The sequence below is a fragment of the Taudactylus pleione genome, unplaced genomic scaffold (assembly GCF_031769625.1).
Source record: "Taudactylus pleione unplaced genomic scaffold, aTauple2 ptg000018l, whole genome shotgun sequence".
In the NCBI taxonomy this organism is placed as follows: Eukaryota; Metazoa; Chordata; class Amphibia; order Anura; family Myobatrachidae; genus Taudactylus; species Taudactylus pleione.
In genome coordinates, this window is record NW_028284420.1 from 17298774 (window position 1) to 17324111 (window position 25338).

At 41.2% G+C, this 25338-nt stretch overlaps 1 long non-coding RNA gene across 2 annotated transcripts in view; it reads left to right on the forward strand.

Annotated features, from left to right (window-relative positions):
• The window catches only part of LOC148540695 (uncharacterized), a 71466-nt gene that overhangs the window by 13264 nt on the left and 32864 nt on the right, over positions 1–25338 (forward strand). Inside the window, exons 3-4 of one of the 2 annotated variants that reach the window (XR_015869411.1) lie at positions 13294–13393; positions 14583–18881. This is a non-coding gene — a long non-coding RNA (uncharacterized LOC148540695). Of the gene's footprint in view, positions 1–13293; positions 13394–14582; positions 18882–25338 lie in introns of those variants that run through there. The other variant, XR_015869412.1, reaches the window with a different exon arrangement.

The following is a 25338-nucleotide window of genomic DNA, read 5'->3' on the forward strand; positions in this document are numbered from 1 at the left end:
TTGGGAGTTTAGAAATAGCAGAACATTTTTTTTTAAATTGTAATGGTTTTCCATTTATTTGTATTTGTGTTACTATTTATTTATTAGTGGAACAGAAAGCCCACATCTGGACTTCAGGCTTCTGTTCCATTGTGTGTTCCACATGCGCATATCATTAGAGGCTGGCCAAGCATCAAGTAAATCCATATCACTGCAGGCCATTATCGATGGGACAGTGTCGCGATGTCAGTGGTAAATTAAAGAGAAGTGGGATTTTTTTCATCATGATAAAAAAAAGACAAAAAATAATATCCTTATTACCGCATTCTATTAAATAATCTACTTTACAATTTCAGGTATTTATGCTAAATAAGTTCCATTTAGGGCAGTGTCTTAAACATGCAGTGTGTGCCATTGGCTATATGCAATAGAATTGAGAAATTGATCAGTCCCACTTCACTTTTTGAACAGGGCTGGATAACATCTATTTTAGCTTCATGTTTTATAACGGCACATTTTAATCTTTGGCTTCAGTTGTCTTTTAAATGACACAACTCGCTGGCTTTTGGTTTATTTATTAAGAAGTGTCTGCATTCTAGTTATTTTTGAGAAGGTAAAACGCTTTCATTAAGGACATTTTAGTGAAGCGATTGTTCAGATAAATGTATAAGTAGCATGGGGTCTAAGAACTAATTTCTCTAGGGCTCCTAGTTATCAATAAATGCTGTCCTGGCACGAAATGTGTTATTTTTTTCCCCAGGGCTATTGCTATCTTCTCTGACAGTGTACATAAGGTCACACATGCGGTGCATTATATTTCAAAACTGGCAACTGCAGATGAAGGAAGCCACCGTCAAGTGTTTGGAAGATCCCTCTTCTGCGAGAATACCTCCATAGACACAAAGGGGTTAATGTATCAAGCAGTGAAAGGCTGGAGCACTGGACTAGTTGGAAAGTTGCCCATAGCAACCAATCAGCTTTGAGGAAGCATTTATCAAATACATTATATAAAATAATAGGCAGATGCTGATTGGTTGCTATGGGAAACTTCTTCACTGGTCCACTTCTCCACTCTTTTCACTGCTTTATACATTGACCCTAAAGAGGCTAACACCATTTGAAGATAGCATTAATCAACGGCTTGTGACAATCTCCTCATCATATCCTCTTCCCCGGCCACCTCTCAAGTTCACTGCTGATTGCAGATTCCTGATTTTTGGGAATCTGCGCATGCGCAGGGCCCATCCTGCGAGTGTGCAGAATGGGTCATGCGTAGATGCACGCAAACCCTTGAATGCCTCTACCTGATTGACAGGCAGAGGCATTTAAGGGGCCTTGCAGGGGCAGGGTAGACCGCCGTTCCCAGAAATGGGGACGTGTACGCCCTGTTCTCCAGGAGAGTCTAGCCCAGGATTTGCATTGATCAACACAGTGTCCTGCGCTCGCAAGCCAGCCAGCCTGAGTAAGCTGAGGTTTACTCAGCTGGCCGTAGCCTATGACCTCTGTTGCAGTGCTGGGATCGCAATGCAGCAGGGGGTGTCATACACCTCCTGCTGCATTTGCAATATTGCAAGGATAGCTATTGCAAAGCTGCCTGCGTACACTACACACTACAGTATATGCCTGCGTACAGCTTTGCAATTGCGATCCTTGCTGAATCAGGCCCTTTGTCAGGATCCACAGGGCTCTTAGAAATCTAGGAGCCTGCTGGGCATGAATTAAAAAGAGGTGCTTCCCTTCCAACAGATGGGCGGTTGACATATTGGTATAGTAATATTTGTATGCTTTTATATTACAGTATGTCTAAATGTCAGGAAGAAAGGTAAAAACGGCCACGTACTGCTTTCTCTACAGAATTGAGTGACCAATCATTATTATTGTAAATGAGTACACCACTGTAAATCTATCACCTCGACTCCTCCTTGCTGAAATATTGTGACAGAATGAGAGTTCAATAAAACATTTACAATCTTAAAGTTGCCCTCATATATTGAGTCATTTTGAAATCAGTCTTCCCCAATCAAGAGCTGTTCTATACAGATACTGTCAGCATTACCTTTAACTGAGATCAGACATTAAACTGTTGAACACTCTAATGAGACCTCTACCCCGATTGGCCCAAAAGATAATCTAATTTCAAATGCGAAAATGTAAATTAAAATTAATTTCCCTAACATATCCAGTAAATCGCAATCTCCCTGCCTTAACTTATATACTTAATGATGTGTATGGATATATTTTACGAAAGCACAACATTATGCAGTTATAAATGATTGATGTTTTTTCAATAAAACAAGAAACTCAGTGTTACTCCAAATAAATTACTATACTGAGCCATGCATTTGTTTGCAAATTATACCTTAAAAGATTATCAAATTTGATCTATGCACCTGCCCATATGCACACCATAATTTTCCAGTGCTGTAGCTAGTGCTCCCGGCGCAGACTACGCCCCTCCGCATGATGTCACGTGAAGGGGGCTTAGCCTGCACCCGGCGACGGGAAGCGGATGCCTTAAGCAATGCCTGGGGCATCCTCTGGATGCTCCGGGGTGCTGTAAGAGCAGCGTTGTGATCATTGGAGCATTCCAGGCGGCACTGCTGCAGAGATTATGGCAGCAGGGTACCGTTACAGAAACCGTGCTAGCCAGATGTAGGAGCTGTTGGTGAACGGCGATGCCGCCCACAGAGCGCTGCACTCTGTGCAGCTGCACCGCTCGCACACCCCTAATTATGGCCCTGTAATTTACAATATGTTACATTAGTGATTCAGATCTCTTGAGCATACCTCTTTCTACCGTGTTTTGGCAGGAAATGGAAGTATTAAAATCTGGTCATGTCAGGTAAATAGATTTTGGTGCACTCAGTTTCACAGCGAATTTCCAGCACAGGTTTTCTGATGGAGGTCTCATAGAGCAAGGTGTGAATACATTGAAAATCCCAATTGTGAAGACCTGTGCAAGATCTCTAATAACACATATTATCAGGTCTCAAAGGATGTAAGCGTTCAATCGATTCAGCGCGAGTTGAATAGCGCCGGGAAGTTGGTCCCGGAGCTATTCAATTCAGAGCATTGTTTAGTCTGACTATTACATATTGTAGCAATAAGGAATCTTTCTTCAGGGGAATGTATCAACTTTAGTCTCTGGGACATGGGCTCTGTCCCAGCGCTCAGTAAGAAATAAAGTGATCGTAAACCTGAACACTTCACTTCCGGGTTGGGACAGTTGCACATGTGCAGTCTGGCAATTAGCATGGTGACAGCTAAAGCCCACCTGAGAGGGATCACAATATTCCTCTCCAGCAGAGCTGCCCCATTGAAGTTAACAAGCTCACTCCATCTGGAAAAGGCGTTAGCCCATACATGCAAGATCCGAATAGCTACACTTTATATACCGTCCCCACAGCAAACTACAGGGACAACTGCTGCGAGGGCTGGCAACTGCAAAGCAGAAAATATTTCCAATATCTCCTGCTTTGTATCTTGGTGCAGTCTAGTGACACTTAATTCTGCCCTTAAGCATGTGATAACAGCAGTTACCATATATTTTAAGGACAGAATTACTTAATAAATAGGCCACAGAATGTTTACTCATTCACATCAGCACCTGCCCAGAGGAGTGTATAGTCTAATTTATCTACCACACAAGTACCAGGGTCATAGGAAGTGAATTAACTTACTAGTATGTTTTTGAACTGTGGGAGAAACCCTCGCTGCCCAATCAGAATACACAGCTAGAAACACAACAAGCAGCAAGTTTGTTATAGACCTGCCTTTTAGGTAACAAGCGTCAATCAGAAACAATTTACAAAGGAATCGGTATGACATACCATCGGACTAAAGCCCGTCGGATGTAATACCGACGCCGGAAGGCAGAAGAATGAAGATCCTGACAGGGTAAATATTTAAGCTATCCCTAACCCTTTCCCCCCCTAATCCTCCCTTAGGGGTGCCTAACCCTAACCTCCCCCCCTAGTGCCTAAGCCGAACCCCCCTCCCCGCACCCTGAACCTAACCCTCCCGGGGGGGTGCCTAACCCTAACCACCCATTCCCCTAGCCTAATCCTCCCGGGGGGTGCCCAGTACCCATTGCCCTAATATAATAGTTTTCTGTAAAATTTAGGTTAATGTACCTAGTGTATTGGGCAATTATATTGTCTACACTTATCAGAGCCTTAGCATATGAAGTTCTGTTATTCTGTGCACTTTACAAGGGCAGGTTTAGTGCATCGAGTAAAGTTATTTTATGCACTTTACAGGATTGGTATAGGGTTTCTCCTTAGTAAATTGAGTTTTGTTCTTCTGTGAGCTTTAAAAATGCGAATATACTGTAGTGCTTGTCTATGGTAGTGTATATCCAGTCATGTTCAGTTTTGCAATTTACAGGAGTGGATGTTGTGATTATCTCTAATGTACTGTCATAATCGTCTCTGCATTTTAAATACCTGGGTTTATTGAATTTCTCTGTAGTGAAAGAGTCATATTACAGATGTATAAACAGACACCTATCCTCAAATTGTGACAAATACTGTAGTCCTGGACTTTGCAACTTAGTCGCACCAAAGCTCTAATCCTAAATACTCTGAGCAAACTAAAGCTGGGAACACACTGAACGATGTGTGTAACCAGCGATGCAAAGGACGACTGCATCGGCGATGTGCCGACATATCGGGCGGCCCGTACACATTACCTGATCAGGTGCTCGACCACCCAATATGTCGGCCCCAGCTGCATCCCGCTGCATAGGGTTGTCAATCGCATTGTCAGATTGAGCTGCATGTAGGGACGATCCGACGATGTGACTGACAACCAAACGGGAGCGCGCATGGCCCGACATAGTGGGTACACATTAGGTGACCATGACAATATGTTGGCCCGATCCATCGGATCGGGAGAAATATTGTCTAATGTGTACTCAGCTAAACTGAGAAAAAGAAACACAATGCATGCAAAAGTAGCTAAATTGAGGAAAAAGTGCAGAATCTAGGTTAAAAAGCCAAAAAAAGTCCAATACGAGTGACCCGTGCCATGCATTTTTCTGCTTAATTTGGGACATTATACCATTTTTTTTGCTACAAAAACACTAATCTTAAATGCCTAGTAAACTGTAAGCAAAGTAAGATGCAAAAGTAGCAAGATTGAGGAAAGAGTATGCAGTCTGTGTAAAAAGGCAAAAGACAGGTCCGATATGAGTGACCTGCGCCATACATCGTTATGCTTTATCTGCAACTTTACACTCATTTCTTTGCAACAGAAAAGCTGATCATAAGTACCTACTACACTATATGCAAAAGTAGAAGCATCAAAATTGAGGATAAAGTGCACAGCATGGGAATTACGCTAGGGTCTCGTGCCATATGGCGCTAAATGGATAGGTTTATGAGGACACATCCGTATTCTGTGCATTTTATAGGACCGGATTAAGGAGCCTACGAGGTATATGAAATAGGGGGTGATTTCCGTGAAATGGTGCAATCTCAATGATTATGGCTGTAGATTTAAAACAACAATAATTTATAATGCAAAACAAGGCTGGTTTTTGCCTTTTCCATTATTGTCGCCTTAAATATACAGCCATAATTGCAGAGATCTCACAGGTTAACGGAAATTGCACCCTATCAAATCCAAGTTTAGTTCCTGTCTAATGTACTGAGTGATGATTCTCATTACCATTTACATGACTGGATACAGTGGGCCTAATTCAGACCCGCGAGCGCTCAGCGCTCGCAAGCGGGTCAATATTGGCCAAGTGCGCATGCGCACGACGGAGGCGGCTCCGTCATGCGCGAGACCCGATTAACGACGGCCAAGCCGTCGTTATCGGTCTTGCACCAAAGGGGGCGTGCTGTCGATGGTGATTGACAGCACGCCCCCTTTGGTGGGCATGCCGGGGGCGTGGCTGCCCAGACGGAGGCGTTCCCAAGTGATGTCAGTGGGAGTGCTTTTGGCTCTGATAGAGCCAAAAGCACTCCAGAGCTTGCGGCAACGAGACCCTACCGCAAGGGTCTCGTCGCAACCACGATGGTCGCGGTGGTCACAAACAGCTATGCGAGCGGCCAGGAGGCCGCTCTTAAATTCAGAGGGACGGCCCTGATTCAGAGCGAGCGCTCTGTCAGAGCGTCCGGCTCTGAATCAGGGCCAGTATTCATTACATATGTAACAACTGATGGTCATATTTTTACAGTTTACAATTTACAGGATGGGGCTTACATGTCTGTATAGTACAGTGGAATATGCTCTTTACCTTTATTAATGTAGCTCTCTTGGCATGTCACTCACTTTTAATAGTGCATAAAGGGGGCGATTCAAAGGTTCTGCCGGCGCCAATTCAATTATTGCTCTGTCAGGGCGCGACAGCCGCCGGCGCCAGCATTTCTACACGCACTCAGGAGTGCACGCGCAGAAATGTGTCTGAAACACCCTGGATAGGGCTCGCTAACTGCAGATAGCGCGCCCTAACCAGAAATTAAGACAGGTTTAGCCGTTTTAGACGGCTAAACCGCATCTTTTAGACGGCGAAGAGGGCGATAATTAATGAGCACCCAGAACAATTGAATATCAAACTGGGCGCTCATTAATTAGCACGACCAAAAAAACATTTGAATCGCCCCCAAAGTGTGTAAAATGCTGGGACGTTACATGTTTATGTTAGCTATGAGTGAAATGATAATAATAATAATAATAAACACCTTTTTTCAAATATACTGATAGTTTTCCTTGTTACATTACCCAGAACAATGGTAGAGTGTTGGCATTTGTTTGATTAAAACTAGGAACTGTTCTGGACATTGGCTAAAGTGGTTGGCAATAATTAAAGTTCTTATTCCATTGGCTGAGGTGACAGAAGACATGCAGAATGGGGAAGCTTTAATGAATTGCTCTCTTTTAGAATAAATTGAAAACGTTATTTGCAGATCATCCCATAAAAAAAAAAAAAAAAAGACTATTGTGCTGAGTCAGCCTCAGAAATGTGCACGTCTGATTGCAGGAGGGAAAGCCTCAGCACTGCAGTGCAGCCTGCCTGTGGATAACTAGCAGCTGGGGTGCAGTGGCCACCATTGTGTGACTGATTCCACAGCCAGGATGCGATGGGTGGCTCGCTGATAACATTTGCTGATGTATTGTAAAGGCTGAGAGGGACATTTGGAAAAGCGCTAGCTAGTATGTATATAAAGATGAATTTATTTTTAAATATTACCAGGAGTAATTAGTAAGATAGAATGTGTCCAGGCCTATGTATATTTTATTTTGTTCTAAAATATGTCTTGCTACTGTGATTCATCAGGCAGGGCATTGATGTTTATTTGTGGAGATAATTAAGCTGTCAAGTGTCGCCTTACAACAATCTACAGTTGCAACGCGTGCTGATCTGCCATAGCTCGCTGCTCTATACCTAGACAGAGCATTCATAAAATGAACAGAGGTGTAGAGAGTGTCCCAAAGTTTTTAGGCCATTTGCCATTATAAAAATTATTATTTTCCCACTCTGCGTACTCATGTACAGTATTAAACTGAACATGCTGCATTTTTACATCAAGTGCTTGTGTTAGTAGCAGATATATCTTACATTTTACATCCAAATGAAATGGTTAAAGCAGCAGCGCCATTGCAGGTTCCACATGGGTGCAATTTTCTTGCTGCTGTGATACAAAGCTATAAGAAGTAGCATTGCCTAGAAGACATGATATAAGGACACTGTTTAATTTTTCATAATCATCTTCACTAATCCCAAGGCTGGTCTCTGAGAAAGCCTGCAGCACAGCATGGAGTGTGATACATCTCGGAATTACTAGCACAGTGCTTCAGCGTGTGGTCTCTGGGACAACCCTGCGTGCATCAAGCAGTCTGTCTGTAGCAGTGCACAATTCAAATGACACTGCAGAGCGGAGCGGCCCGGGTGCATGTTCTGTCACATCCTACAGACAATGTGCAGCTTGTCCTGACTGTGACCTTGATGTGGCCTGTGTCAGCACATTGTAAGGTTTCTCTGCACACCAAAAGGCATCATTGAAACTCTTTAGTTAATTACACGGCGATACGTCCACCCTAAGCTTTGTGTACAGAAAATACACTGTGGGGGATCCAAAAGCAGCTTTCTTTCCAGCAAGAAACTTATATAGAGCCACAATTATGTATGCAGCAGCTTCTAACCTTGAAAACCTTATGTTGTTTCTGTGAATAAAAGTGTTATTTGGCAGAAATTCTACAACAGTAATTAGTCATTTGAACTTTGCAATGTAACCGGACATAAAACTGGTGCCGGATAATCAGCTCTGCAGCATGGGCCCCATCTAGCAGTCAGTTGGGATGGTACCGAAATGCTAACGGTAACTGAACCACCTTACTTCATTCGTTTTATAGGTCCCTTTATTTATGCTCCCATTATTCCGAACTATTTACCCAAACAGTTATTTCTGTTTTCTTTTGACCTTCTTGATATAATATCCATGTACTGTCTGTACTGCTGTAATATAACTAAAGCACTATAAGAGAATAGTGGATAATAGAACCTTTCAGTAGTCATGTAGAATAAAACGACTGATAAGGTAATATAGGCGTTATCTTACCAGCCGTTTTATTCTATATGACTACAGAAAGGTTTTATTATCCACTATTCTCTGATAGTGCTTTTTGTTATATTATTCTGCTTTGTAGGGCAGCAATAATTATATTTTAGAGGCTATTTTCTGGATCACAGACTGGTTTTGTGAATTCGGTAGAAGCAGGTTTTTGACAACATTCTAAAGTACAATAAACAAGTAACAAATAATGAATTTGGATGTGACATTATTCTTTTACCAGTTTGACAGGTGCCTCACTCTCACTACTATGTTCCGTTAGGAGACCCTGCTTTCTCTCAAACTGCGACTTCCAGCTTACATGCATGCCCCTTCTCTGATCATGACACTGCCCCTGTCACATGCCGCCTTGTTCTCCCTAAAATAATCACACAAGGGTACATGTCACTCCCACAAGATCAACACACTCATCTCCTGAAATACTCTGCACTGAAAACCAGACTGACTTTATTCTAATAATTAAATTGGTTATGGGTGACACAGATATGCAGAGCTGAAGATTTATAGCAAGGAACCTGCTCTGACCCTAGTCAAATGTGTCTTAAAAATGTTATAAAACTACACCAGAGGTTATAATTAAAAAATTTAGCAAAACTCAATTATATTTAATTCCACATAATTTTATGAAAGCATTATATGTTAATAACAGTCGCCAACAAAACTGCTCATAATTAGTGCTGCAGGTCCCATCAGCAAAACCTCTGGATCTTCAGCCTAAGGCTATCTGTATTATTTTGAACTGCTGACTTTTAGAATAGAACAGTAGGAGTTTGTTATAAACATAAAACTCACAATGATTTGGATTGCAATAGTAATAAGAAAGGCAATTTACAAAAACAGTTTAATTTTGGGCCAAGTAATGAGAAAGGTTGTTTTAACATATGTGCATGAACAGCCTCATCATTCATGTTTATAGGAGGGCCCAATGTTACGTTTGTGCCAGTAACACACACCCTCAGATCTACGCAAATACATCTTACTTCATCAGTTTATCTACATCACCATTTGCTCCAATTATAACTAATTGGACACATATTGCATTTTCATGGTGTCTCATTTTCTATTGATTGTAACAGGGATGCTGGGATTGTGCCACATAAAGCAGTATTTAGAAGCCGAAGCTGTGTAAAAATGCTGATCGTACTACATGGCATGGGATTATGTAGTCAGCAGATGTTTTAAAACCTACTTAATTGTTGCTCTGTTTAAAAAAACCAAAACACAATTTGTTGGTAGATGAGCCTCTGGAAAAAGAGGTAGATGCCCTGCATGTAGGAGGCAAAGTGCAGGGTTTCACCACAGATGGCTCCAACATTAGATTTCACCTGAATACACATACATACTAATATAAATATATATATATTTTTTAATCTATATATCAGGAGCGTACTTATAATGGGTGCAGGGTGGGGCCTGCACCACACACCTTGCACCCATATTATACTTATCTCTCCAGAGTCCCACGTCAGTGCCGGGGCCAGCGCTGGAAAATGGCCGCCGCGGCCATTTTCTCGGTGACCTGCAAATACGCTATAGACTCTGGGCACACTCTTGTGCCCAGAGTCCATCAGTGCAGCGCTGCGCTCAGTGGGCTGCCGGCCGTCGGACCGAGAGGAGGGGGCCCATGACAGAGACTGCACACGGGCCCCCTCCTCTCTTTAAACGTCCCTGATATATATATATATATATATTTACAGTACTGTGCAAAAGTTTTAGGCAGGTGTGGAAAAAATCCTGCAAAGTAAGAATGCTTTAAAAAATTTGAGTGTTTGCATTTTGTTCATTGTTGAAAAAACTATAAAGAAAAATCTAAATCAAATCAATAGATGGTGTGACCACCCTTTGCATTCAAAACAGCATCAGTTCTTCTAGGTACAGTTGCACAAAGTTTTTTGAAGGTATTCAGCAGGGGGGTTGTTCCAAACATCTTGGAGAAGTAACCAGAAATCTTCTGTGGATGTAGGCTTACTCAAATCCTTCTGTCTTTTCATGTAATCCCAGATAGACTCGATGATGCTGAGATCAGGGCTCTGTGGGGGATATATCATCACTTCCAGGACTCCTTGTTCTTCTTTACGCTGAAGATAGTTCTTAATGACATTGGCTGTATATGTGGGGTCGTTGTCCTGCTGCAGAATAAATTTGGAGCCAATCAGACGCCTCCCTGATGGTATTGCATGATGGATAAGTACCTGCCTGTATTTCTCAGCACTGAGGACACCATTAATCCTGACCAAATCCCCAACTACATTTGCTGAAATGCAGCCCCAAACTTGCAAGGAACCTCCACCATGCTTCACTCATTATTGTTCCGCTGTCTATGGGAAGGAGTCCCGAGTCGTCCGCCCGTACGGATCCTTCCGCCGGACATCAGGGCTCTTGTGCACTTGCATGACCTGTAGTGAAAAGATTCACTGCTCCGAAAGGAGCAGTGAAGCCGCTTGCGGGGACAACTGATTTCGCATCAGCTGTCACGACGCCGGAGAAATGATGAATTGCTCCGGATTCCGCGGAGTTATTTTCAGGGTCCGTTCAGACCTCGATAATTAACATCATGAATAGGCCACCAAATATTGATTTGATTTAGATTTTTCTTCTGTTCACTCACTTATATTTTGTTAATTGATAAAAATAAACTATTAACACTTCTATTTGTTAAAGCATTCTTACTTTGCAGCATTTTTTTCACACCTGCCTAAAACTCTAAGATTTTTGCACAGTACTATATATTATATATATACAAAATGCCTTTATCCTGCACTAATGGATAATATGAATAAAAATATTGTTGACAAAGCAGCCCAGTAGATACCCTGTTAGCGGGATCTGAACAAAAATGTATACAACAAATAAGTGAGCGCTACCAATAATATATATACCACTGGTGAAATCCTGTATGTATATGAAACACTAATTTACAAATATAAAATCAAATAAAAATTAGAATCAGAGTATCAACTTTTAGCTACTCAATAGGACAACAACCAAAAATCCTGTTAGGAGTAAATGGAAAAGGATAACCTTGATAAAAGGGAGGGTGTGCAAGCCCTAAAACTTCGGCATTACAGACAGGAATATATAGCACATTTATTCAAAACCCTGGGTGCAGCTGCCTTCTTTTCAATATATATATATATATATATATATATATATATATATATATATAATATGCACTACTGCGTCCAAAGGCTCAAATTGAAGAAGAAAAGTTATATAACAAATGAGAGCATTGAACATTTAACCAATTGGAGATCAAAAGGAAAGCACAGAATATAACATTTGTTTAACAATATGTAATTACAATTTTTAGACACCTTTAACCACAAACACATTTCTACAATGGAAATCAAATGTTGTTCTGGAAGTTCTGCCCAAAGCTGTTGCAGAAGTTCCCACAAATGTGTTGCACTTGCTGTAGATTGCATTACCAAACAAGTTTGAGGGGATTTAAGTCTAGAGATTGTGATGTCCATTACATGATTTAAAGGCTTCCATCTTATTCTTTTTGTGTCATTATCTAGCTGTAGGATGAACCCTTGAATAACTACGTGTAGACCAGAGGGATTTTCATGGCACTGCAAAATGGTTTAGGGTGCCAGTCACTCTGTGCAAGTTGTCGACTTGGGATCCCCAGGCCATCACGTTTCCTCCACGTTTGTCAGTTGATGTCACAGGGGTTTATTTACTAAGTAGTGGCTTGTAGAACAGCTGTCAATACTTAACCCATTACTTGTTCCTGAAAAATAACTTTTTTAAAACTCTTCTTGGCAGGCACAAGGTGCTCAAGTTAACTACAAGTCCCCTTACTAAAACTCACTGGATATCAATCCAAATTCATGGCTATTACTTTTGCCTTCTTAACAATATAGAAGCATGTATTTATAATCTCTTGGATTTACTTTGAATATTGTTTGATCTTCATGATGAAACTCTTGTTTGGAAATGCGTCATCGGATCACTGGGTGCACACATCGTTTAGTGTGTACCCAGCTTTACTGTTGTCACTAGTAAGTCTGCATAGCCGAGGACACCCAGCTTACACCTGTCATATTAAGCCAATGCATTTATCAAGAATGTGGTGTGGTGCTATCTACAGCACTGTGATACCTTGAACTATGACATCCTTTGCCATTACGTATCATGCCACCATTGCTGCATATCTCATTATGCCACATTCTGCTCTGCTACATTTATTAACAATCCAAATGAGTGATTCATTTACTATACCTATCCTAAGGTGACTAGGGACTTAAGGCAGCATCATTCAGGGAGCAGTATAAAAATGGGTTCATGCTAACTTTCCAAACTTTATTCCTCACTGTATTACATTCTTATCAATCTGTGTGTGCTAACAACCCATGAAGGAGAATAGGACACTGGCAGTAAGACTATAAGGGGTAGGTGCAGGTTTTAAGAAGTGGAGATGTTACTCATAGCAACCAATCAGATTCTACTTAACATTTATCTAGCACCTTTTAGAAGATAATAGCTAGAATCTGATTGGTTACTATGGGAAACATCTCCACTTCAAAAAATCTGCACTTTAGTAAATTTACCCCTAGCTTTGCTGCAGATCCATCTGTGTGTGTTTTTATGTATTCATATGCTGTAGCACCCTGGCAAAGTTATCTAGTCTATATGTGCATTAAATCTACTTTTATGTGCACTACTTTGCATGCTCTTATGTTGTTCTTCTCTGTTTATGTTGGGACTCATGGCGGGCGATGATCTGCAGTGACCATGAATATCGGAGGATTGTTGCTCCACCTGGACCTAACCAAGATTTCCAGAGTTATTCCCCATTTGCTCATACATTTATTTCACAGCTTATTCATGTGAGTAGTGTTTTTTCTTCACGGTTTTTCAACTGCAGCCAACACCAAGATCTGTTATTCAATATAATTTTAATTACAATTTAATTAAGACACATTAAATCAGAATAATGTGGCAGCCCTATCTCTAAAAAAACGAGAACATTTATTTCTAAGAAAAGGAAAAAAGAAGGGTTTTTAGTTATCAAGTATGTATCTTTTTGCCATAAAATCCACGCTTTTCAATTTGAAGTAAATATTTCTAAGCCATATTCAAAAACGGCATTACACCTTACTTGCAATTGATATAGGGCCCGATTCAGTAAGGATCGCTATTGCGATCACAATAGCGATTACACACGCCGTCTCACTGCAAAGATATGGTAATGATTGCAATCGCAATGCCGACGCAGCCTAACATAAGTATGCCCCCTTTACCTTACACACATTCGTAATCCTTACCAAGACTGCATAACCATCGGTAACATTGAGTACCATTGCAGCCTCACGCACACTTGCACAAGCTCTGACCTTACCTCGTTGCATGCAGTGAAAGCCCAAGCTGCGTATGGCATCGCAGTGACTAATTTATGCACGTCCCTGTAATGGTGTTCAAACGCACTGGCACATCTGCGTTTCGCGACCACTCCCCGTCACCACCCCCAAATGGTACTTCCTGCCAATCACTCTGCGATGGGTCTGCGTAGTCACTGCGATCCCAGTCCTGATCGCAGTTGAGTCTTCGCGCAACAATCGCCCAATTGCGTGCATAATCGTAGTTGCGATCCGTAGTGAATCAGGCCCATAGTCCCTTCGGATAAAAACACAGACACGATGGCTCAGGTACGATCTCACAAATGAATATCATTAGTTCTCAAAGACGATGAGAGTACAGTAAACGACAAAAAAGTTAAATGTATTAAGCAAAATTTGTCTAAGTGGTGCAGAGCAGTACTTGATAAATATTCAAAAGTCATCCATCTCATCATTACGGTATTGTTTGGTAATTCACTTCACATTTCCTATGAATAGTTTGATATTATTATTATTAGCATCTATTTAAAGGGCACCACAAAGTCTACCATCTGAACACACTATATAGTATCCATTTTTTAAGTCTCTATCTGATTAAATTATAAAATGTTGTGATAAAGAAGAATGCTTATGGTGCCAATATACAACAGTGTGTAAATAGTTTTGTGCTACGTAACAGAACTGGAACATTTCCCCATCACCGGAGATCCACTCTTCTTGGCTGAATGCTTTGCTAAAGCTGGTAAAATGGAACCAAATCAACTGTTGAATGGATTTGGTCCCCTTCAACCAGCTGCAGCTGTGCATTGATCACTCTGACACAGCTGCCGGTTGGAGGAAGTACTACGTAACCCATCAACAACTGCCAAAGATGCCGGGCCACCATCACTAGTAAAAGGATGACGACTGATGTCCCACAATTCATTACCCACCTCCGCCCAGATTTGGGGAGCAGCCAGTGCTTGATCCTTTAGGTGCATGCTAGCCAATGCTGGGTAAGTGAGGCTTTAGAAGATTAATCATTTTGAATAATTCTCTATATGCAGCTCATTGTGCAGAAGGAGTTGGGTAGGGTGGATTGCATTAGAGGAAACTGGTGTGCTTAGTACTGGTAGCAGCAAAGCAGTGCACAGTACATATCTCTTCTGAATGCCAGGGTTCAATGTGTCATGCTCTGATAAGACCATCTTGCTTCTGTAATGTTTTTTAAACAGTTTACAGTGAAAAAGGAATTTGATTTATTGGAATTTATGCTACAGCTCATATTGATGCCACCATTAAATTTTGATTTCCTGTGACAAATTAGCATCATTGTCAATTATTAATTTATGAACAATATACTGTATTGTTTTGTAAACTGTTTATAATGCAATGTAAACATTCTGAATTAAAAGAACCATACAACTTTGTGAAAAAGTATGTTTTACATAGTGTCTTGTGTATTTAGTGTTAAAAATAGAAAATGTAAAAAGCTGTACCATGCTCTCTCCATCCAGCTGAAAGCATAATATCAGCGCAGACTGGGCCTAATTCAGAGGTGCACGAGATTGCAGCCGCGAATGTGTCTTTGTTGTTGCAGCGCGACTGTGTCTCTATGCTAATGCCTCAGCTGATGGGATTCATACAGAGACGCCCACCTGCTGCAGCACTAGTTTGCTGCTGTGCGCATTTAGACGCACCATGGGCTGCACCATCGGACGGCAACAGCCCTATGGAGGTGCAGAATCCCCTTCTAAACATCAAAAGACGCGGTTGCTGCCTGCGAAACATCTGCAACATGCTCGTGTCTGGCTAACCACCCCCCTGTTACCACTGAACTAGCCTCTCTGCGTCTAAATTCGTTCTGTGTCTCTCAGCGATAACCATAGGGACGAAAGCATCGTGCAACTCGGACAAATGTGCAAACTGAAAACACCATCGGCTAGCGCGCAGCATTGACACCGTGTGCATCTCTGAATCAGGCTCACTATGTGCAAACACCATATGCCAGTTTCAAGGTCCAAGTCATTGCTGCTCCCTGGTGACTCTGACTTACATCACAACTCCACTACCTGCGAGCACACAGAAAATGCAGAACCCATAGATAGTGTATTCTACAGTCGCACATAATGCACACTGATATTTCTTGTTTTCTTTCAGGCATTGGAGAACTTCAGTTTTCACTTGTTACATACACAGCGCACATTTTCAGAAACCTGAATGGTCCCCTCACATAGACAGGAAATGGTATCAAGAGCTCAGGTCAGAAAAGTACATCTTTCACACAGGAGTGGCGAGAATCAATATAACGTATCCCTTACAAAATCACTAAAATTACAACACAGAATGTTGTTTCCTGCATAGATTATACCTACTTTACCATAAATGTACTTAACCTAAGAAATACAAAATAGCCCATGCATTAAAGATTTGAAAGGCTTCAAAATCCACAGGGTTTACATCAAACAGAATGCTTGTAAATCAACTGAAAAATTGCAGCAGTCTCATTCATTTAAAACTGGTTTGGTCAGTTGTTCCTGTATACAAAGTTTCTGCTTTGTGTTGAATATATCAGGGTGCTAAGCGAAGAAATCACGAATGTACCAGGGCATTATCAGGCTGCATAGCAATATCTTGAGAGTCCTGTCCACATGACAGATTTACAGTAATCTACACACCAAATAACCAAGATCTGTGTTCAGGCCAAAACAATAACTAGGTCTGCAACACAATACAGGTACTATCTTTGACCAGCCTCATACCAGCATCCCATGTATACAAAGGGGTAAATTTACGAAGATGGGAGATCTGTTTAAGAAGTGATGTTGCCCATATCAACCAATCAGATTCTACTTCTCATTTATCTAGCACCTTCTAGAAAATAATACCTGGAATATGATTGGTTGCTATGGCAACATCACTTCTTAATAGAACTCCCATCTTAGTAAATTTACCCAAATCCTTCTATACTCCACATCTGTCCAGTACTATAGCTGGTATTCTTTTTCAGCCAGACAGATCTGAGAGAAGAAAGAAATCCTCTAGGGTCCTGGAGCCCCCATGCTACAAGACACACATTACATAGGCTAGGCGTAGGCAGTGGGTGGCAGTCCAGCAGCTGAGGAACTACACAACATCCCAGCATGCCTTGCCAGAATTTTGATAATATGGGCATTGTAAAACTGAGGCAGGGCAAACTGAATTGGTAGTTTAACAGTAGCTGGAGTCTTGGATGTTAATGTTTTGTCAGAAAGTGGTGGGGATGATTGCTGTAGATTCTGCTTTTTCTTTCTTATGACCTACCCCTGCCGAAGAAGTCCCAATGGTATCTGATGAGCATTGATATTATGCTAATGTCTTAAAGGCATTATATGGTTCTTGTCTAACAAAGGTTGCTGATAAAGTAAATTTGCTGTCACCTTTCCCCTTTATTGTAAATCCATAGAGTTTGCATTTGAATTGTCCCACAGAATGCAAACACATGGCTTCACCCTCCTGGCATGCACACTATAGTACTGGTTACTGTAACTGCTGAACCAAAGCACATTTATTCGGGTTCCAGTCAATAGATAGACAGTAAAAACAATCAACATGTCTAGATAGACAACAGATGTTAGACAGGCAAAAGGTTGACAGGGACAAAAGTTCGACATGGACAAAAGGTCGACACCAAAAAGGTTGACATGGATGAAGGTCCACCGGTACAAAAGGTCAATATTAGCCACTTACCCCGATGGTTAGAGTTATGCACCAGGAGGGAGGGTTAGGCACCAAGGGGAGGGTTAGAAAACAACAAAACGTGCTGACTATTTTTTTTTGTCGATCTTTTGTACTAGTCGACCTTTTGTGCCTGTAGACCTATTGCCTAACATCTGTTGCCTATCTAGACATTGTCTATCTAATTCCTGTCTATATTTTATCCCAAACCCCATTTATTCACCATTATATTTTGGTGGATGAACTTTACATTACAATTAAGAAAATTCAGCTTTATATAGCTATTTAGTACTAACAGTTATGGCAGTCCAGCATTTCCATCTGTAGTGAGTTGGGTACACGATCCCGGCACTAGGATAATGCAGGCGGTCAGAATCCCAGCAGCATAATCCTGGCGGTTGAAATCCCGATGCATGAAGGTAAGTATTTTAACCCTTCCCCTAACCCTACCTCAACCGACCTTTCCCACAGCCTAACTCTAACCTTCCCCTCCCACAGCCTAACCCTAACCGTCCCCTCATGCAGTCTACCCTAACCCTAATACACACCATCGGGATTCTGTCCTCCGACATTGCCTGTGCCGGAATGGTGACTACATCCCGTGGTAACATTACTAACCAGTCAAATAGCTTAAAAAATAACATATGCTTGAGTAAGGATATCTGCAAAACCTGAACAGCTGTGGGTAACTGCAGTGAAAGAAAATCTTTAAAATGTATATTGAATAGTTTATGAAAAGTTTTGTACGGTATGTTAAGCAAAAAATGCTTAGTGGAACTGATAGTCACTAAACCCGGTGTAAATTGTGCAATCTGGATATGTGTCAGTTGCCGAGAAGCAACATATGATGCAAACTCGGAGGGTGGCATTCCCGTCAGATTAATGTTGTATATTTTTGTAAAACACTTAGCAAGAGAGAGGGGAACAGTGCAGCAGAGTGAGTACAGTATAAACAAGATACAGTACAACTAAGTAGACCAATAGGTGCAAATGTAACAATTAGTTGATTAGACTAGCTAATAGGCAGGTTAAAAGGCAGGTAAGGAATACAACTGTGCACACAGACATACATTGAGAAATGATGGTGCACTTAGAATAGCATAAATGCACCTCTTATACTGTACAAGAAATACAACAGAGAAATAAATTAGGCCGCTGGTCTACCTGATGACCAATAACCAATCAGATTGCTGCCTCTTGAAGGGTATTGCTCCCTTTCAAAACTGTAGTTTCCAAGGACAGTGGGCATAATATAACGCTTTTCTCCGACCTTTTAGGTAATCAGCAGCTTCCATATCTGAGGAAGCTGCTGATTACCTAAAAAGGTGGAGAAACGCGTTATATTATCCCCACTGTCCTTGGAAACTGTACAGTTGGACTGCCTGATAGTGTACCAGATCCAGGAGAAAACAAAACGCCTGTTAACCATCTCCAGACAAGCTGTGTGATCTATCATACCAAACAACAGCAGGAGAGGTATAAATAATCAAAACCCAATTTACTGGGACTATGGATTGTGCTACTATGCAGCTATTGTAAATTACTTTTCAGAGAATACATAATATCCATAAGGCTGGAAAGAGCTGGTAATATATTGGATTGAGTCAGGGTACAGCTATCACTAGTATTTATTGGAGATCACATGATACCTGTATGAACACATACAGAGCCTGCAAAACAATATAATCTACAACGAATGGGTTTGGGAAAAGAAGGTTATCAACCCATATCCGTTAAAAGACTGTAGAAAAAATATAAATGTGTTTTTATTAATATTGGAGCGTTATTTAATGAGATTACTGTTTGCATTTTTGGAATATTTATTATATATTCTATATATCCAAGAAGTATCTACAAAGGAAATAGTAACTGGATAGTTACCTATATTAATTGTTGGAAGCAACTGCCCATTTCTTTTTTATTGTATAGAAAAGTATATGAATTATTGTTTTTTAATTATGAAATTTTCTAATTGTTTTATTGTAATAAATTGAAAATCTATTCCTACCCATCAGATAGCGCTTTCTTTTTGTGAAGTTTCATAAAAGTTGGTTCTTATATTGTACATCAGCTGCTCCGTTTTTATGAGATCACTTCAAATGAAGATTCATAGTGGCTATTTAGCAATAGGCCCCTTTGTACGGCGATAAAAGATCCCTTATTGCCACAATTTACCAAACAAATATAGCCGATGCAGCAGAGAAATGCTCAGCTGCCCATGATACTGTTCCTAGGCAATAATGGGTAATATACTGGTTTGCTCAGTCTCTTTAATTATGCACATGTGAGCTACCAGTTGTTTTGGTTAAATTGTAGAAAGCCAACAACACCAAAAACAACCATTTTAGCCAACAATAGTTTTTTATATTGACCCCATAGAGTAAAACAAGGCTACAATCTACAGTTATGGTCAACATTATTTAAGTACAGCCTGTACCATACTTAGCCACTCCCCCTGGAAGGTACGGAGAACTCCAGATTTTTCGGGTAGTTTCCAGGACCCCCAGATGAGTTGGTGGATCTCCCACATCCCACTCTCTTCCTAGTAAAGCAGGCAGGATGGGAAAATAATACAGAGAATCGTGGATCCATAGGAATGGGGCAGGGCCAATATGGCACACTTTTATAAGAAGGCCTAATGACGTGAAGAGTCCTGCTCGATCCCCGGAGTGGGACCTGTACAATATCTTCGTACAATCAGAAAATTTTAATAGTATGCACAAAGTTAAGAACAAAACAAAATAATTTTTTTGCTTACATGAAGTAATGTCAAAGATGAACTTAAAAAGATAACCTAGACATTATTAAAATTTGGTTGCACACCCTTTGACAACACTGACTGATTCCAAACACTTCTTGTAGCCATCTAAAAGCTTCTTGCACCTGTCTGCTGGTAGTTTCTCCCACTCTTCCATTGCAATTTGTTGAAGCTCTTGAACTTTTTTAGGATTCCTTTTCCCAATTTCAGCTCTCTACAAATAATTTCAATTGGACTGAGATCAGGACTCATTACCGGCAAATGTTTTTGGAAGTAAGTTTTTGGACTTTATCGTGCTGGAGGACTCATGATCTTCGACCCAAACCTAGTTTTCCTACACTGGGTAGCACATTTTGCTCCAAAATGCCTTGGTTATCCTCTGATTTCATGATTCCTTCAATACAGTGAAGGCCTCCAAGTACTAGAAGCAAAGCCCCACAACATTATGGATCCTCCACCCTTTTTAACCGTAAGTAGGGTGTTCTCCTTAAAAGTTTAATTTTGTCGATTTAATTAATGTATGAGTTAGAGAAAATATATAATGGCTTTAAAAAGTATTCAACCCCCTAAAAACTCAACAGATTTTTCTGTTTTACAAATTACACGCCAGTTGCTCCAAACAGTATTTGGTTCACAATAAACATTTTAGTAAATTTTAAAATTAATAATTCATTACTTGTCTGTAGATTTATTTAAAAAAAAAAAAAATGTTACTGCACAAGTTTTCAACCCTTGCACTCTTGTACTTGGTAGAACGACCTTTTTAACTGCAATATCAGCTTTAAGTCTGTTGGGTAAGTTTTTACCAGCTTTGCACACTGTTTGAGAGTGAATTTTTCTATTCTTCTTTGCAGAGTTGCCCTAGGTGGTTGTTCAGGTGGTTGGATTGAGAGCTGGACTTTGACTTGGCCATGCAGAACATTCACTTTTTTTGTTGTCCAATCACAAAAAACTTTGTCTCTCTGCATTGGATCAGTGTCCTGCTGAAAGGTGCTCTTACTCCCAAGATTTAATTTTCTAGCAGACTGAAGCAGATTGCCTTGCAGTATCTCCTTGTATTTTGCACCCTCCATCCATTCTTTCATTTTAACAAGATGTCCAGTCCCCACTGAGGAAAAGCATCCCCACAACATGATGCTGTGACCAACATACTTCACTGTTGGGATATTGTTTGCTGAGGAACGGGCCGTATAAGGTTTGTGCCACACATAGCATTTTTAATTGGGTTAAAAATAAGTGCAATTTTTGGTCTCATCTGACCACAAAACCTTATCCCCCATTTTAGCTGAGTCACTCTGATGTTTTCTGGCAAACTCCAGATATGCTTTGGTGTGGGTTTTCTGCAGTAATACTTTCTTTCTAGCCACCCTCCATACATGTTAGTTGTATGCAGAGCTTTTGATATTTTTGTCAGGTGCATCTTGATTCCATTCTCTGCCACTGAACTCTGTAGCTCCACCAAAGTGATAGTTGGCCTCTCTGTAGCTTCCCTCACAAGTTCTTCCTCTGACACTGAGTTTAATGGGACGGCCTTGTCTAGACAGTATACGGGTGGTATGATGCAGCTTCCACTTCCTCACATTCATCTAACACTGCTCATTGGAATATCTAAGCACTTGGATATTAATTTGTGGCCTTTTCCGATCTTCTGCAAGTCTATAACTTTATCTTTAATTTTCTTAGAATGTTCTTTGGTCGTAATTTTCACAGTCTTCTTTCAGATTCACAGTTGACAATTGTTATTTAAATTAGGGGGTCTTTTATCCATAAAAACTGACCTTTTCTAATGATTCACAAGTAGAGGCTAATTAAAAGTCAATTGATAGAGCAATATATATTATCTGTGTAAACTTGGAGCTGCCACAGCAATTTATTTTAAGAGCCTACTGGTTCGCAATATCGCAATAAAAAATATAAAATAAAATAAAAAATACTTTCTGGAACAATCTGCGTTTCCTTTGTAATACAGATAAATCCCTTGACTGTTTAGTGGGTTGAATACTTTTGCCAGCCCCTGTAAGTGTCCACCACTGTCCTATCAGTTATTGTGCTTTACTTGATGTCAGAAAAATAGAGATTAGGATGTGCCCTTTTCTCTGCACATGGCATGAGTGTCACAAGCCGCGGCCATGTCTTGTTGGACAACGGTGCTCCTAGCAATTTTCTTAGGCCTGTTGCTGGGAGACAGAGACGCCACGCTGTCAATTCATGAAGTCCTCCCATTCGGCTGTACGTCATCTCTGCCGGGACTGGAGTGGTTCTTCCTTTTTCTTTCCTGCTGATGCGTTGCTCTGATGCCGGTGATAGCATCTTACACGTGTTTTCCGGTTCCATAGAGTTGGTATCTCTTATTGTAATTGTCAGCGTCTCCAGTCCTGAGTCTGTCGTGTCTCCTGTTGTATAACATCTCAGCGGCATTAACCACACTGCAACGCGTGAGGTCCCAGCATAGCATCGCTGCTATCTCTGCTGCAGAGTGCTTCCAGCCTTCCAAGTGCCGTGTCATATTCCGGCAGCACAGTGCGCACTGCTGCGTCCAAGGGTCTCCAGCCTTACACCGCAACTACCTCCGCAGTGTGTGTACACCTCATCATCTCCCAATTTCTGCACCATCCCACCGGCATTAACCGCAGTGCAGCATCTTCAGTCATCACATTTGCCGCACCACCCCGGCGGCATTAACCGCAGTGCAGCATCTGAGTGGACTATATTGTATAGCAAAGGTTATCTCCTCTGCTCTGCCTCTCGGGACATCTCCAGCCACTCAAGGCTGCTCTGTGACCATCAGGTCACCATCTTGCCAAGTATCTCCAGCCCTCAAGGCTGCTACATGACCGCCAGATCTCCACCTTTGTCTAGCATCTACGGCCCTGGGTTACAACTGCACTATCCTTCTGAAGAGAATCTCCCTGGGATTTATTACAATGAGACATAAAATCATCATACTGTACATTGGTGTCTATTCATGAACTAGTGAAAAGCCCTGTTTAACTGAAAACAGGCTTTTCCCTGCTTCGTTCTATTCATGAAGTGGGTTAGTGTGGAGAAGTTTGTGACTTCTCCAGCGTCACCCCCGCTCCATGGTTGGATCGCTTCCCCACATAATAGTATGGGGAAAGCGATTCCTAGAAGAACAAAAAAGCTCCGCTTTCTGTTCCGCTGCTGTGTACAGATTTGCCATCTCAGCATGGCGTAATCTGTACAGTGAAACGAAAAGAGCAGGGAAGTTGAATACTTCCCTGTTTTCTGCCTGGCACCTGACATTGGCTCCACCCCCTTTAGCCCAGCAACCTTTGCAGCATGTCTGACGTGACCTGCTGTTCTCAGAGTCTGGTGAATGCACAGTGGGCTCCCAATTTGTCTATCTTCTCACTGCTTCCAGTAATCGCGGTGGGGCCAGTTACCAGAGGAAGACGCCGGGCAGGTAAGTGAACACGAATGGCTACAAAACATCACTATATATCGCATCGATGTGATGCGATATACGGTACAGTGATGTTTTTCACCCTCATATTATCCCTTCCATCTACATTCATTTTTCATTTTCCATTCTATTTTAAAATACTGATAGTTTCACACTTGTTTTCATATGTTAAAACTCGCAAAATTTAGGAAGCACTGAGCCTGTCCTTACTCATAAGACTAGTGGGTGTATTGCATTGGTGCATTGGTGTATTTGCACTTTCTTTTTACAGATCCATACAACAAACTCCAAATGGCAATTATTGTTAATTTTTCCAATTAAAGTTCAACTTTTATGATGATACATTTTTAGTCCCGTTTAGAGGACTATAAAGCACAAAGTTGTCCATAAAGTCAAACACAACTTCAAATATTCATGCTCAATTATATATCTGTTTCAGCAAAACCAAATGTCTTACTGCACAAGATGACATTTATGGGATAGTAACATTTATATTGTAAGAAATAGTATGTTATAATCAAACCCAGTAAACATAGCATGATGGGAAATGTAGTGTTCCACGTTCCACTTATAGATAATATACATAGCAGTGCTAGCAAAGCAGCAGAGTGTCCCTAGGAGATATTTTAAAATGTTGGCAAGTAGTATTTACTCTTTGGTCATATGCACTAATTAAATCCCCTCATTAGTTTAGTTGTTTTACTGCTTATTTGACTCTTAGGGCTTTTTGCCGCTGCTTCCTGGCGGGTTGCAGGTGAAACTATAAAACGGCATCTGCATTCAGTATAAAGCCCGGGAAGCTACAACTTACAAAAGCCGCTGCTTCGTAAAAAAACCCTTATTTTTTATTATGAACCAACTAATTTAAGGTGGTACACCAAGGTTAAGGGGTAAATTTACTAAGCTTCGAGTTTGATCGAGTTTGCATCGCCGAAACTCGGGTGAGTTTCCCCTTTTTTAAACTCTCAAATTTACTAAGAAGTGAGTTTAGCTGAAAGTGAGATGGCCGATGGTGAAGCAGATCGAGATATCTCCCCTGAGTAGCAAGTTTTGAAGGCGATTACTCACCCAAGATTGCAGTGTCTTCTCTCTGCCTAACTCTCCCGAACAAGCTGCCTGCACATATCAGTGACATATGTGAAGGCTGCTTGTGTTGTACTTGTAAAAAAAAGGGTTAAATCTTTTTAAAAAATGATGTAGGGTCCCTCCCAAAAGCATAACCAGCCAGTCCTTGTTCCTAAACTTACGGGGAGAAAAACGTGTAGGGTTCCCCCGTAGTTTAGGAACCAGCACCTAACTGCAGGGCCAGTTTTAAATATAGACGGAAAAAAAATGCGTAGGGGTCCCCCTATAGTTAAAACCAGCACCCGACCCAAATCGCCCAGGGGTGTAATGCCACATCCAGAAGACCCTATCACCGGGTCTCCCCAGCCAAAGATTTCACACCCCAATCTGGTCAGCCCAAGCCAGGGATTTCAGGGGAGGTGGGGACCCCTTCTTGGGGGGGTAAGAAGGGGTCCCCCCTCTACCGATACCCCAGGCTTAGGCTGAAGCCCG